Below are 12,078 nucleotides of genomic sequence, written 5' to 3'. Positions count from 1 at the left end.
AATGTATATAAAACATATAAAATAAACATTTAAATACATAAATAATGTCTAAAAATTAATATATAAATGTCTTTATATATTTATATTGATGCCTTAAGCCCCTAATGGTTTTCATTTTTCTAATATTTGTAAGACTTATGAGTTTTATAAGTAGGTTTAAAAGCAGAAACCCCTTCCTTCTTTGTCCCTTGTCCCTTTCCCTTTCTCCAGTACCCTTGTTTATACATTCCCTAACCCTCTTACCCCATTCTGTGCTCCCCATATCAATCCTGCTTCTGAATACAGCAGAATTGTTTAGTCTTTTGTCAAGGCAAGGCCTAGACAGTTGACAGAACAGCATATCTGGGCCTAAACCACAGAATAGGTCAAGAATTAGGTAAATATGTGCCCTTTGTGCTCTGATGAAGTTGAAGATGATGAAGTAAGTGGTCCCAAAAAGACCCCAGACCCAATTCTCAGGGGGAGGGCCAGGGGCGGTCCAGAGGAAGGGCCAAAGGGTGGACACATCTGGGATTGGATGGATAATGTTATAAAAGGTAACCTTTCGGGCACGGCCGGTGCGCGCGTCGTATACCATCTACTGCCTTGGCAAATAAACCCTTTCTTATCTCACCCCTAATTAACTGCTCCAGAGATTTTTTTCAGCACCAAAATACACCGGCAACAGTGGTGGCCCGTACGGGGAGAACTGGACCGGGGACTTCTTCAGACTGGAATTTTCATCAGCAGGAATATTCCTCAGCAAGCCGGCTTTTATCTGAGAGAAATTCCCGCCGGTCTGAGAAGCCCAGCTCCACGGAACCCACGAAAACAAGCACGGAGCATAGAGGTGAGATAAGGAAACGGTACCTATCTGGTTAATTAGCAGCTGCGGGAAAGTTTTGTGTCCCGGGATAGGGGGCACGGATTCCTGAAAATTTTGACTTGGGCCCTCGAAACAGTCTAGAGAGTCAATTTTCAGGGGGAGGCGAACGGGTTGGTTCGCCAATTACCCAGGTCAGGGCGGGAGTTCAGCCTAGGGGCTGTTCTGGTTTTGGAGGGGACGCCCTCCGGTACTCTGACGCTGTGGGAGAGCCGGTGGGGCTCTGGAGTCGGTGTGACTCGGTAAATAGCTGAGAGGTTACGTTAACAGCCTCGTGACCTAAAGGTTGTCATCTCGAGACCCAGTGTGTTTGACTGGTTTGCTTCTGTTTTGCAAGCATGGGTTGTGTGGATTCAAAATTTAAGATCCCTAAAGAAACCCCCCTTAGTTTGGTTCTAAAACACTGGAAAACTTTAGCTGGTTCTGAGGCACCTTTAAAGAAGGAAGAGCTGTGTAGGTTGTCTCTAAATATTTGGCCGTTGTTTGGACAACTGAGAGGGATAGCATGGCCGAAATTTGGTCCGTTTGAACTCAATACAGTGCTTCGATTGATCTCGCTTCTTCATGTAGAACAGAGGTGGCGAGAAATTCGATACGCAGAGTTGTTTTTGTTCCTATTAACACGTCCTGGATTGGGGGTGGAAGATAAGAGAAACGAAAGCTCAGAAAGGGCAGAAAAATCGGAAATAGAGTTAGAAAAAGAGGGAAAAGATCAAGTTAAAACTACCCCTGTCTCACGAGTTTTATTTAAAAACACGGGGAATGGTGATTTAAATGTGTTAATGTCACCTAATGAGAGAACAAACAGCCCGGGAGAGGCTAGAGATGCAGGAGAAGCTGCCCGGGGACCAGCCCCTGCTGAGCAGGCAGGAGCCATCGGCGGACCCCCTGGTGTGGATTTGGCTGCACCGGGAGGGATTAGGCAAATTAAAGCCTCTGGAGAAGTTAGCTCAGGTCCAACGGAAGTGAGTCCTGTCGGTTTAGTTGGAGTACGCACAGAGGTGCAGGTGAAATCAACTTTTGTTGAAGCCGCTTTCAGCGCGGCAGAGCAGAGCGAAAGTTATGCAGACGCTGCGGGGCTGGCTAGCCCAGAAATAACATCTAGTTTGATTGCAACAAGAGAAACAGCAGGAGAAACTCCTGGCCCCACAGGGGCAATGGCTGCGGAGTCTGCCCTGTCTGTTCCACCGAGCAGGGAAGCAGTCTGTAGCTCTGCAGCAGCTGGCAGCTTTGCCAGGGTAGATAAAGTTGTCATAACAGCGGCAGAAGTGAGCTCGAAAGTAGAGAAACTAGTAATAACTGAAGGTGATAGTTGTACCGGTAGCAGTGAAGAGAAGGCATCGGCCCCAAATGTAGAAGTGTTTCTGAGAACGAGTAGCCCAGCACCAAGGATGGGTGCTCAGGCAGCTGGTTTTATCGGTGGTGATAGCGATATAAGAACTGTTAGAACGGAATTGCATGCCCCAAGTGCAAGGGATATGAACTGGTCCAAAATGTATGAAACCAGGCAAAAGGCAAATGAGTCGCCCACAGAGTTTTTGAACAGATTGAAAGATGTTGTTAGAAAATATATTGATATTGATTTAGAATCAGACGTGGGAAAGAAACAGCTGGCACGCTTGTTTGTGGGACGGTCCACAAACGATATAAAAAAGAAATTATTAGAGATAGCTTGGGCAGTATACCAGAACAGAGAGCAGAAAGCTAGTACGGTGGGCGGTGAGGCGATTATAAGAACAGCCATTGCCGCGGCAACAGAACTCCCGGCTCAGAGAGCAGGGGAGGCTTCTAGAATGGCCGTTACCATGGCGACAGAACTGGCTGGTGCCGTGAAGAAAAAAGTGTTGCCTGTGTGTGATACAGTGAGGATGCGTGTGATGGAGAAAGCGAGATTAGAGCAGGGAGCGATCCCGAAGCTTAAAACTGTGTCGAGCACAATAAAGCGAAGACAGGAAAAGCTAGTCCCAGTTGTTGCTCCGACCAATGAAGAGGTTTTGGCTCCTATTGGTATGGTCCAGGCAGAGACAGCAAATGCGAGTACCAGGAAGGCTATGAGACCGTTGAGCGTAGCAGCGCGAGAGAGAGATGGGGCCACTGACTTTGCAGGGGTGGCGGGACCCAGCTCTGCCCTTGCTGCTTCGGGAACCGCCCCAGGTGTGGCAGGCGTGACCAGAGGTCGGGAAGTAGCAATGACACCGGGAGCTGCGAGAAAGGCTAGAACAAACAGAATAGATGAGAGTATAGAGCCTCCCCTATCCGTACGAGCTGGCATGGGGGGAATAGTTCCTTCCCCTGTAACATCTAATCCCACGCAGGCAGCTGCAGTGGATGCGAGTGTCGTGGAGATTTTAAAGCCACCCGACGACTTTACAGTTGTCATAACAATAAAGATGCCTGCTCCCATAACAAGCGGAGCAAGGCCGAGAGCCAGAGCAGCCAGTGCCCAACCTACCCCAATGTGTAGGAAAGGAAGGAGAAAATCACATGACCGTCGCAGGCACTGGCACCGCTCTGCGAGTGCCGGGGCAGCGTTAACCACACGCACAGAAAAGATGAATCCAACTGCGGGACAGTTAAAATCTAGATTTGGTACAGGAGCTGCTGCCGCCTCCGCAGACAGAGCAGGGGCCGTAGCAGGGGCAAAAGCAAATTATTTCCTGGCTGTGGCCAACACGAGTGGAGCAATTCATAACACCTTAGCGGCTGTGAGCAAGAGAGCGGTGTCAGTAGCTAGAGTCCCAGTCCAGTCTAACACAGGACCCTCCGCTCCCCCCATCAGACCGAAAGGGGGGAAGGGAAGACAAAAGCAGTATAAATTCCCGGCGAACACAAAAACTAAAATCCGCTGGTGCAATATATGTCATAAGGTAATAAGGTGATGCTTTGAAAACTGTGAGAACTATCTAAGGGAAAAGAAACTATTTACTAACCCTTGCATCTTCTATCTTTTAAAACTGCCGCAGGCTCATAACCTGTGAAAGAATATTTCCTACCCTAACTCAGAAAAGGGGAATACTGATCTATTTTAAATGTAAACTAACAATGTGTCAGAAGTTAAATGTTCACAGACAGTTTGTTCCAGCAAACAACCCTGGAAGCTGTACCACTAAAATTCAAACTGAGATGCCATGAGAACAACTTTTATGCAAGAGTAGACACATGTCTCAACTGCAAACGCAATACACCAGACCAAGAGTGAGTAGGTAAAAGCCTTCTGACACAATTGAAATCAGTTTGCACTAAAAGGTGGTACAGAAACGTATACATATACTGTAATTATTGTGTTTCTTTGTTACTTACTATTTTATATTGTTTTAAGCTTCGCTTTTTGTTAGCTTAATTGCTAAGAATTGAAGGCTTATATTGCTTTTGCTTTTGTTACATGAATTGCTTCGAAGCCTACAATGTTTGTACTTGCACTTATCTTGTTCCAACAAAAATTTGTAAACATCTATGTCTCTCTGCAGCTTGTGGAAGAATTTCTCCTAAAAGCAGTTTGATGAAGGGTCCGTAAAATTTGCATGTGATTGTGGAATCTGTTTATCTTTTTAAGATGCTTTTTATCTAGTGTCATCTAGGAATGTGTGTGAACCTGAATTTGCAAAGAAAGTCCTACACTGAAACAGAGGACGGATAAGAAAGTGGCATCAATGCTGTAGTGAAAAGCAGCGGAGCCAAGAAAGCACAAAGTGACCCTTTACCTAGATGCCATCACAGCTTCTGTAAAGCAGCGGTACTACTCTAGCAGGTTCAACGCTGCATCATGAGAATCCTGCTTCTGATTGCTAACCAGGAATTACAGCACTGGTTTTGTGAACCCTCCAATAAGACCCAAAATCTGGCTTGCACCATTGCTTACAATCCTTGAGACAATCCGGTAACATCGTTGTTGGAATAATAGGTTTAAGTTACTTAAATAGTGTACTAAAAATGCTTTCTTAACTTTATTGCTTGGTTGATATTCCCATATCTATAAATGTACCTATTTTAACAGGTGAGGCAGCTTTTATCCATGGAGGCAAGGAGTCCCTGTAAGACTACTCCATGAGGTAAAGATGATTGACTGCAGTCTGGGACAGGTTGGAACAGGACAACCTGCCCCCGGTAAGGCCTAGAATTTGTCCAGAGAGTATAAGCTCTCTGCGGTGGGCTACTGGCACTGCCAGGGTGCTGTCTGCATCCAGACGCAGTCTGCTTCAGGTAAGCTCTTGACTGGCCTATTATATCTGTGACTGGCAGTTAATCGCTTTATTTGATAAAAGCACAAGCTCCTCTCTCAGAAGATTGAAATGCAGGAATTTCAAGATCCAAAATTCCTGTGAAATTGTCATCAGAGAGTCACACTTCATGGACTCCCTAGTTGCATAAAGAGGTTTATCTGTAGAATTGTTTAATGTTTTAAGATCTGCTTTGCAGGAACTGCAAAAATACATCATGTCACCTAAGCCTGTGAAGCTAGACACTCCTGCTCATCTGTTCCAGCCCAAGGACTAAGTTTATGTTACACTAAAGACTGAAACTCCTGCAAACCAAATGGAAAGAACTGTTTTTAAGTCCAGCAGACCATCTCCAACGTGGACAGTTATCATCAAGGACCCTGAATTTCATCCAAGAAGAAGAGAAACCTCTGTTCCTGAGACGAGTAGAACAGCAAGGACTGTTACAAGAACTGTTAAAATAGTGTTTAAGTTTGCTTTTCTTGTTTGTATTGCTTAGTATGGCCAGGAACTATGAATTAAGTTTAAAGCCTAAATTTACATTTGGCTTTAGCAAAATGCACCAAACATTCTTTATAAGTGAGTGCTGAATTTGCACCACGGATTTGGCTGAAATTTAGCAACAAGTTTAAATTGCATATTGGTAATTCTTAAGATGTTTCATTAAGTCTATTTTCACAAACTTACTTCATGGTTACCAGGCTAAATCTGAATACTAGTGTAAAAACTGGATAGCTTATTATATAGTTGCTGTAGGTGTAAGTAGTAGAGATTGGACAAAGACCTTTGGGTTTTGTCCAGTCTCTAAGGGGGGAACTGATGCCTTAAGCCCCTAATGGTTTTCATTTTTCTAATATTTGTAAGACTTATGAGTTTTATAAGTAGGTTTAAAAGCAGAAACCCCTTCCTTCTTTGTCCCTTGTCCCTTTCCCTTTCTCCAGTACCCTTGTTTATACATTCCCTAACCCTCTTACCCCATTCTGTGCTCCCCATATCAATCCTGCTTCTGAATACAGCAGAATTGTTTAGTCTTTTGTCAAGGCAAGGCCTAGACAGTTGACAGAACAGCATATCTGGGCCTAAACCACAGAATAGGTCAAGAATTAGGTAAATATGTGCCCTTTGTGCTCTGATGAAGTTGAAGATGATGAAGTAAGTGGTCCCAAAAAGACCCCAGACCCAATTCTCAGGGGGAGGGCCAGGGGCGGTCCAGAGGAAGGGCCAAAGGGTGGACACATCTGGGATTGGATGGATAATGTTATAAAAGGTAACCTTTCGGGCACGGCCGGTGCGCGCGTCGTATACCATCTACTGCCTTGGCAAATAAACCCTTTCTTATCTCACCCCTAATTAACTGCTCCAGAGATTTTTTTCAGCACCAAAATACACCGGCAACAATATATAATATATAGATATACAATTTATTTCAATAATATATATACAAATGTATAATACAAGTAAATAAATAAAATATGTACATTCATTACACAACAGCAAAAACATTACACGTTGTCAGGTCAGACACTGAGCAGATGGGTGCTTGTTATCTACACAGTTATCAACTTTTAAGAAAGGTGTTATTATCTAGTTAACTAAACCAAGTCCCTTCACTAGAAATTTTAGACAAGGTAAAAGGGAGAACGATTTGAGGTACATAAAAAGAAAACAGCCTGAGGTCAACACAACCCAGAGAGAGAAAAGAAAAAGAAATCGTAAAACTTAATTGGGCCCCTGTAAAGACATAAAACAAGTTACCTCCCTTTTACCTTGTCTAAGGTTTATAGTGAAGGGACTTGGTTTAGTTAACTAGATAATGACACCCAGTCCCTCCCAGTCCCTCCCAGTGGCTCCTGTTGCATTGACCAGTCCCGTTGGCTGGCGGGACTGGTTTCGCTGTTGGGAGGGCAGAACTGGTGGGCACAGAAACCATTTATCCGGAGTTTTTCCGCACAAGATGTCCGGGTCAGGCTCTGACTGCTGACACAGCAGGCATGCTGGAGGGAGAGAGACAGTGGCCCCGGGCATGGCACCTGTGCTGCCCACCCTGACAGCCCCTCTGCCAGGCTGCGGGAGGGGCACTTTGCTCTCACCTGGCTCCCTGTCTTCGGGGGCTTCCTGCCTGTCTTCGGGGGCTTGGTCCTCTCTCTGTTCAGGGGCTTCCTGTCTCTCTTTGGGGGCTTGCTCCCTTTCTTCGGGGGCTTGCCATGGTGATGTCAGCAGGGCGTCTGTCCTCGGAACACCGAGGTCTCTTCCAAGGTGCTCCTCCACTGGTTCCGAGGCAGGAAACACTGACACGACCCCGATGTTACCTGACTGTCAGGGCTGGAGCTGCTCGTCTCCTGGGAGGGGGATTCCAGAGTCTCCTCCGATGTTGCCTGTTGGGTGGTATGGAGTTTGCTCGTACTGGGGGTGATGGTCTCGTATTCTGTCAAGTCGTCAGAAGATTCCCTCATGAGAGCAACATGCTCTGGGTCTTAACTGGAGGCTGTAAGGGGAAGCAGGAGGGACAAGATCGTTCCAGACCTGGGACAAGATAGGTCAGAGAGGTGCCCCCAGCCCTCCTGGAGCAGACAAGCTCAGCCAAGCCCACCCTGGACACCCACTGCCAGGCCCAGGGGCACCAGCTGCCAGGATCACCAGGGTGCTTTGCCTTTTACCTGTGCCCGGGAGTGCACAGCCATCACATTCCCATCTGGTTCTGCTGTCTCCAGGCCAGAGCAGTGCCTGTGGGTGCCCTCGGCAGCACAGGAGGAGCACAGGAGCAGTTCCCAGGGCCTGGGGAAGCAAACGAGTTCATGGAGGTGCTGAGCTCTTCTCCTGGGTCCTTCTGCTTCAAGCCCTGCAGAGCCCTGGGGTGCAGCTTTGGCAACTTACCCCTCCTCCTCTGCCTCCTGCCTGCCTCCTGGACAAAGGCACTCACTGGCATCCCAGTGCCTGTGTGTCTCTTCTAGCTCAGCCAATGCATTAAAGCCCTCCCATGATGGTGGCCTGATGGGAAAAGAAAACTGATGAGCTCCCTCTGTCCTGGAATCGGGCAGGTGCAGGGTGTCCCTGCCTTCCCCCTGTGCCATCACAGCAGGGGATGGTGGCCCCACTCTGGCCACAGATGCAGCAGCTCTGGAAAGAGCAGAGCAGCCCCATCAGCAGCAGCCTCAGGGCCTCCTCCTTGTGCCAGAGCTGGTTGGAAGGGCTGGGCTTTCTTGCTTGGGGTCTGGGCTGAGCTCCAGCAAACCTCGCCTGGCCCAAATCTCCCTGCTCTTGTCAGGCTCTCACCTGCTGTGCTGCCCAGGAGACTATATGTGGGATCTCCCTTGCACCAATATTCCAGTCTTCTAGTCGCTGAACCGGGATGTCAGGAGAGTTGCTGACAAAAAACTGCAGGAAAAGGACACTCACTGATGAGGAGAGAGTGGCAGGGACTGCCTGTCAAAAAGTGGAGGGAGCCTGCAGAGCAACTCACCAGGCAGAGCTTGTGGACACAGAGCCCAAATACGAAACTTTTTTGCCCACAGATGTCCGGGTCAGCCTCTGATGGCTGGCACAGCACGCATGCTGGAGGGAGAGAGACAGTGGCCCCGGGCATGGCACCTGTGCTGCCCACCCTGACAGCCCCTCTGCCAGGCTGCGGGAGGGGCACTTTGCTCTCACCTGGCTCCCTCCCTTCCGGGCCTCCTCCTGCCTGTCTGCCACGGTGAGTCAGGGAGTCTCTGTCCTTGGAACACCGAGGTGTGCTCCAGGTGCTCCTCCACTGGTTCCAAGGCAGAAGTTAGAGGAGTTTGCAGCACAGGCCAAAGCCCTGAGGCGTAGAGCCCCTGACTCGCTGCTCAGCCCTGCGGGAGCCCGGGCTCTCTCTGCCGTCTCCTCCTGGCGTCTGGTTGAGGAACACCTAACCAGGCAGGCTGGGGAAACTCAAATTTAGACAGAAGGAGCACAGAAACTTGACATTATTTGAAGACAGTCTACCTGCATCTGCAAAAAAAAAAAAAAAAAAAAAAAAAATCTTTCTAAAAGTCCAGATATTTTACAAAATATATCCCCCCTCCACATAAAAAATCAGATTTCTTTTCTTCCCATCTGCACAGTAGCAAAAAGGCAAATTTCAAGATAAAAAAATAACAAGGAAATGAACATACTACCACAAGTTACAGCCACTCTTACCTGAGAAAATAACTCATGAACGATTCCTCTGAAGCCACTCAGACAATAAGGTATTATTCATGGCATTCTACCTGAAAAAAAAAAAAAAAAGATGGAAATTTTCAACATTTTGCTTTAGAAAAGCAGAACAAGTCACAGGCCTGAAATGTATTGATCTTTAGGTAATTATTAAGTCAAGAAAACTTATGACAGCAGTAACTGTATCTTTACAACTCAACTCTAAAAATAAAAGGACATTCTTGGCTGAAATAAAACACACTGGAGATGACAGTGACTGACACACAACACACACGACCTGTGCTTCTCATGACTAACTGCAATCTGCTCTTCTGTCTTCCATTACTTTAATTTTGAAAGACTTAGAGATCAAATGCAAACTTAACCGTTTTTATTGAGTAACTTATCACCCAATACCCCTCACCCCTTGTGCTTTTTTTTCCCATTAAAGTCTTTAGAACCAAGCTATGCAAAATTAAATAAAACCTTTAGGGACAGCAAAGTTATTTCAAAATGGCTTCTGTCATCAGCTTCTCTGAATTGTAAGTCCTACCTTGCTTGATCTTCCCCAAAAATGCATCTTTTTGCCCTTTAGAAAACAGTTTTAAAGCTTTCAGCTTCTTTAACCTTTCATCAGATCCCAAACCAGGGTCTTTAACAAAAGGAACACTATATTTGCACTACTTCCAGCCAACTTTTCTTGCCTTTTGTGAAGGCAAAAATGTTATTTTATTTTACAGCAGTTATATTTATCAGCCCCACTACTTCATACTTAAGAAGAAGTCTGGAATCAGTGGGTAAAGACACAATTTTAAAAAACATTCCTTGCTAAATTAAAAGGTATCCAAATATAAATTCCAATTCCTACACCTTGAATATAAAAAAGCAGAACTGTTAAACAAAACACACTAAGAATTAAGAGGAATTAATTTTTTGAGACAATTACTTGCTATTTTATTTTCAGTTGTTAAAAGAAACCACTCAAAGCTATCGAAAAAAAAAATCCCATAACATCTTTAAGAAAAGAGAAATCCAGCAGACACCCACCTACAGCCAGAACTTTCTTTAGGGCACAGTGTGTATGCCAGAACCTGTTCTATACTGCAGAACTGTGGCTGGGTTAGAAAACCACCATAATCCAAATCTAAAATAAAGACACGGAACATTTTGCATAAAGGTGGAGATGTCCAGCAGTTGCTAAAACCTGTATTTCTATTTCCAAAAAAGGGCAAACTTATATTGTTGTAATGACAGATTCACATTTGCAGAGGAAGTATTGAATAATCCAGATTTACCTCCAACTGCAATGTTTAAAACATGCACGGAGTTTTATAACCTTGCTCAAGTGCACACCATAGAAATCCAACAAATATGGCTAAACACAACCTCCAACTAAAACTAAAGTTCTTAATATTTACCTGTTCCTCTATCACAGTGACTTTTTGTGATATATAAATAATCGTGATTCGTGAAACAAATGGGTGATTACATCAAAATAAAACAAACAGATTGTAAAACTTAATTACACCCCCATAAAGAAATAAAACAGACCCTCACAAAGTCAAGAGGCCTAAAACCTCCTTACTATCCTAAGAATAAAATATAGTAGAACTTTAAATCTTTAGGCGCCTGTTCATCCAAGAATGCATGAATTATGACGGTTGTAGAGATAACCCTTTAGCTTTAGCTGTAAGAAAACCCATCTATTAAATACTTAGCAAAAACCTGCAGAATGTCTATGTCTAGGATATAATTAATATGCATGAAGTAGCTAAGGGAAATACTAAATGTACCCTGTAGTAGGGGTGTGCAGATTTGGGAAACTGGTCCCATTTCTGTCACCCAGCCGGCTGCTGCTTTTACCAGATAATAAACTATTATTCGAAACTTATAGAAACTCGAGACTTTTCATACATTCACAATTCCAATTTTGCCCTTACATTGGTAATTGCTGAATGCCAGCTAACACATAACAAACGTCAGGCGTTCCATTTAAACTTGCATTTTTAGAAAGTCTTGCAAAAGGTGTTCTACAACTTCTAAAATTATTAGGCACCGAAAAGAAGATAAAAAATGCTCCAGAAAGAGAAATGACTGTGAGGTCTCTGAAAAACGCATAAACTGAACACTAAAAACAAACCTGACACCCAAGAAACGTTTTTAAAAGCTTTCCACGTAACACACAAACTCATCCGTTTCCTTATCCTGTAACTCATATTTAAGTACCTACCTTTGCTTCCCGTAGTGCCCCGCCTGTGCCCGGGGCCGCACCGGGGACCCAAAACCCGCCGCTGCCCCCTCGGTGCTGCATCGGGGCCGGGCCGGGCGGCCCCCGCGGGTGCTGCAGGGCCGGGACGGCAGCGCCGCAGCCGCCGAGGGGCACCGGGGCTCCCCCGGTCCCGCCGCTCCCCCTCACCCCCCACGGGCAGGACACGGCCGGGGGTCCCCGACAGTTCCCGCGGGTCCCCTCAGCGAGCGGCGAGGGGTGGGAGGGGGGGCCGGCAGAGGCAGCGCCCCCTTCCCCTCCCGGCTCCGAGGACATTTTGTTTTCCCTCCCCAGGACAAAGGACAAGGAGGAGCGCGGCACTCACCTGGCGAAGAGCAGCCCGCTGGCCGGCACCGGGGGCCCCGAGGACGGGGCGCTGCTCCGATGCTCGCTCTTCCCGCGGCCAAGGGCGGCCCCGCGCCCGCCCGGCGAGGGAGCGGCGCGGGCAGCGCTCGCAGTCCCGGCGCCATTGCTGCCCGCCCGTCCCAGCCGCTCTCGGCAGCCCCGCTCGCCGCCCTCCGCAGCCCCAGAGCCCCCGGCCCTCGAGCGCGGCACCCGGGGCGCCAGCCGGGTGTCCC

The 12,078-nt window shown here is 46.7% G+C and overlaps 1 long non-coding RNA gene across 2 annotated transcripts; it reads right to left on the bottom strand.

Annotated features, from left to right (window-relative positions):
* Positions 1–6,557: 6,557 nt before the first annotated feature.
* On the bottom strand, positions 6,558–12,078 carry LOC135406141 (uncharacterized). Of its 2 annotated transcripts, XR_010426160.1 has the most exons (5): positions 11,826–12,078; positions 10,282–10,378; positions 9,238–9,308; positions 8,728–9,048; positions 6,558–7,073 (listed from the first exon to the last, which is right to left on the bottom strand). It is a non-coding gene; the product is annotated as an uncharacterized LOC135406141 (long non-coding RNA). The 2 variants fall into 2 exon arrangements; XR_010426159.1 differs by lacking the exon at positions 10,282–10,378 and having other exon boundaries at positions 11,826–12,077.

The sequence above is a fragment of the Pseudopipra pipra genome, chromosome W, assembly GCF_036250125.1.
Source record: "Pseudopipra pipra isolate bDixPip1 chromosome W, bDixPip1.hap1, whole genome shotgun sequence".
In the NCBI taxonomy this organism is placed as follows: domain Eukaryota; kingdom Metazoa; phylum Chordata; class Aves; order Passeriformes; family Pipridae; genus Pseudopipra; species Pseudopipra pipra.
The sequence above is the reverse complement of the archived record's forward strand: the minus strand, read 5'-3'. Positions and strand labels throughout refer to the sequence as shown.